The following is a 3,578-nucleotide window of genomic DNA, read 5'->3' as shown; positions in this document are numbered from 1 at the left end:
CCTCCCCCAGCCCCGCCCCCAGGCCCCGGGGACCCCGGACCCCGCCCGACCTGCAGATGCCGCACTCCATGGTGCCCTTGCTGCTGCAGAGCGCCGGGTCCCCGCTGGCGTCCCGGCACTGGCACTCGCACTGGGGCTGGACCCGCACGGTCACCGTGTCCGTGAAGCCCAGCACCCGGATGACGAAGGTCTGCTCCTGGATGCACTCCGTGGCCGTGACCTTCACCTGGAAGGTGATCTGCCGGGGAGCGGGGTCAGCTCTGACCCACGCGGGCCCCCCACCCTGGCCGGGGCAGACTCAGCGGTCGGGGGGCATCCCTGGCCCGGCCGAGCCCGGCGCCAGAGCGGGAGGGGGCTGTGTGCTGGCGGGGAGGCCACACTGTCCCCAGGGCACTTTGTCCTGGGCCCCTCGGGGCTTGGAGGCCGGACCCCGCAGGGAAGGCCAGGCGCCGCCTGTGACTTGTGTTGGACCCTGAGCAAAGGTCGGAGGGGCCCCGGCGGCGCCCCGGCAGGGACGGGGAGCGGCGCCTGGGCAGTCGCTGTTTTGCCCAAGGAGCAGCGAGAGGCCGGCCAGCGCACTCAGCCCTGGGGCCGCACGCCCACAGGCCACGGGCCTGTCCTGTCACCGTGGCCGTGGCCGCTGGAGTCCGTGGAGAAGTAAATCACAAGCACAGGAAGGGAACCCAGCCCAGCCCCAGGCGGCGCCCCACTGCACCCCCAGGGGGCACTGCCCTGCACAGTCAGCCCCCTGGCCAGTCCTTCCGTGGGTGACTGCACGCCTGCCCTCCCACGGCCTCCTGGGGCCACCTCTGCCTTGGGCTAGGGAGTGTCCTTCTCTCCGTTCCCGGGATAGAAGCTTCCAGAATGGTGGGTGGATGCTCACCGGCACGTTGATCTGGACGCCGTCACAGTCCCCGCGGGGCTGGCCAATCTTCGGGGCCCCCTTACTGCAGAAGGAGTCGTAGGTGACTCTCAGGGTGCTGGGGAGGGTGCTGTGGTCCAGGAAGACTCTGGAGGACAGTTGCTGCGCACAGGGGACCCAGTCAGGGGCTCGTCCTGCCTGCTCTCCCCCTGCCCGCACCACAGGGAGCTGGCCCTGTCCTCTGCAGCCCAAGGCCACCGCCCCCAAGGCCACCAGCGGAGGGAACCGCTGGGCGCAGACGGCAGTCCCAGGGCGGGACTGGAGAAGTGAGAGAGAGACGGGGCAGAGAAGAGATCCAGGGGCACAGACAGACGGGGGACAGACAGAGAGGGGGGACAGGCAGGGCCAAGAATTTGAGCTCTGAGCACAAGTGAGAAAAGACTAAAATATGGCTATAAATTGAACTTTGAAATGAAAGCCTATTGTGTTGCCAAAGACAGCAACTAAAAAAGTGAAAAGAAAATCCACAGAATGGGAGAAAATACTTGTAGGTCATGACCTGTTAAGGGACTGGCATCAGAATATATACAGAACTCTTACTACCCAATGATAAAAACATCAGTAAGCTAGTCAAAAAACAAGCTTAAGAATTGACTAGCTATTTTTCTAAGACTTTTATATATATATATACTAAAGAAAATGACCAGTGAACACTTGGAAGGATGGTTCGACATCTTAGTCATCAGGGGAAATGCAAACCAAAACCTCAATGAGATATCATTTCCTCCCCATTAGGTTGGCTGTAAGAGAAAAAAAAAATTACAGAGAAATAACAAGTGTTCACGAGGATGTGAGGTAATTGGACCCCTCTGATCTGATGATGGAAATGTGAATGGTACAGCCACTTTGGAAGACACTTTGGCAGTCCCTCAAAATCTCAGATTAGTGGTTGCTAGGGGGGCTGTTTCTTTTGGGGGTAAGGAGACTATTCTAATATTAGATAGTGGTGAGGTTTGCACAGCTCTGTAAATACACTAAAAATGACTAAATTGTATACTTTAAAGAGTCGGGTTTATGCTACATGAGTTATATATCTCAATAAAGCCATTGCAAAAAAAAGACATTGGGCTTAGAGATCAAATGGACATGGCTGTACACTAAGGACCGAGTGCTGAGGTCCTCTTACCAATTTATGTGGAAATTGTCATCCCCAAGGATGGTGGGATTAGGAGGTGGGACATTTGGGAGATGCTTACTTCATGAGGATGGAACTCTTGAAATGGGATCAGTGCCTTGTGAAAGAGGTTCTAGAAAGACCCTAGACAGTCCCTCTACTGTATGAGGACACAGCCAGAGGTGCTGGCTATGAACCAAAAAGCAGGTATTCATCAGAAAACATCCATGCTGGTGGCTTAGACTACCAGCTCCCAGAACTGTGAGGAATAAATTTGTTTATAAGTTATCCCAAATACCCAGTTTGGTAGTTTTCATGATAATAGACTGAACAGACTAAGTGGGAATCCTGTCTGTTGGTAGTTATATGATTCCCCTGCCTCAGGGCTGTTGTCTTTGTGAGGCTGACTTCACGCATTAGGTGGAATCTGAAGGAGTGTGCTGTACACCTTGACGCTAGACTCCAGAATTTTCCATTTTCAAGGATAACTTGGACCCTCAAGGCCACCTGTCTCTCATCCCTGGCGATTCAGGGAGTAGACTTCCACATGGGAGGGCATGAAAGCCCTCCTCTTCCCAGATTTACCCGTGAAGCCCTCCAAGGAGTAAGAGAACATGTTTCAGGGTTCCTTAAGGGTTCTGTCAGAAAGGGGTGCTGAGTTTTCTGCAGTGTTGGTACTCTTGGTCTGAGTGGGCCTTCCCAGACAGGGTCTTTCTGGAGGGGTGTGTGTGTGTGTGTATGTGTGGCAGAGAGAGAGAGCAGAAAGGTGGGGAATGCAGAGAAAATGGCTAAAGAGACTTAGTGCAGGGAAGCACTGACCCAAGACTGTCTGGTCTGGGAAGAGGACCTCTGCCCACCCAACTTGCATACCTACCTGACACAAGCTATGCAACCTCTGTCGACAGACACGGTATGGATAGAGGGGAAATGCTCTGAAAAATCAGACTTTCCACGCTAACTTATGTTGTGACCTCCCTTTTTTGTGTAATATCAAAATATTCCAAACAACCTTCAGCTTACAGTTGGATTGCCTCAGCCTCAGAAGGCGCTACCTGGCCCTGACAAGCAAGTACTGCACCAGGGTGAGAAATTCCTCTGAAGTCAAAAGTCATTAAACAACTGGCTGATTAATAAAAACAAATGGCTGTTACTGCAAAGTCTCTCTCACTGCCAGACAGAGGAAAACCCAAACCTTATCACACTATCTCACATAGCCTTCCATTCAGTTTCTAAATAACCACTCAAGCTTTCTACTATCTAGTCTTTAGATATGGAAATTCACCCAAGTCCTCTATTCAGAGCTAATCAGGTTTTCTACCATCTAGACTTCAGAAAACTCACTTAAACTTTCTAACAAGTTTTTCAAAGAACCTTACCATAATTTGATTTACAAGAAATTTCCTCTTCCTCCCTCACTTTACTTTACCCCCTAGGATGTCTCTATGAGAATGAAAGCCCTTAAGTAATAGATAGTGTTTAAGGGATTTTATTTTGGTTAATCTTCACTGTGGTAAATATAGTAATATTAGTCTTAAACTTTGT

General features: G+C 51.9%; 1 protein-coding gene across 3 annotated transcripts in view; it reads right to left on the bottom strand.

Annotated features, from left to right (window-relative positions):
- SCN5A (sodium channel, voltage gated, type V alpha subunit) overlaps positions 1 to 3,578 on the bottom strand; it is an 80,547-nt gene that overhangs the window by 3,083 nt on the left and 73,886 nt on the right. The window lies entirely within an intron of this gene.

The sequence above is a fragment of the Condylura cristata genome, unplaced genomic scaffold, assembly GCF_000260355.1.
Source record: "Condylura cristata isolate star-nosed mole 26May11 unplaced genomic scaffold, ConCri1.0 scaffold00004, whole genome shotgun sequence".
NCBI classification, from domain to species: domain Eukaryota; kingdom Metazoa; phylum Chordata; class Mammalia; order Eulipotyphla; family Talpidae; genus Condylura; species Condylura cristata.
The sequence above is the reverse complement of the archived record's forward strand: the minus strand, read 5'-3'. Positions and strand labels throughout refer to the sequence as shown.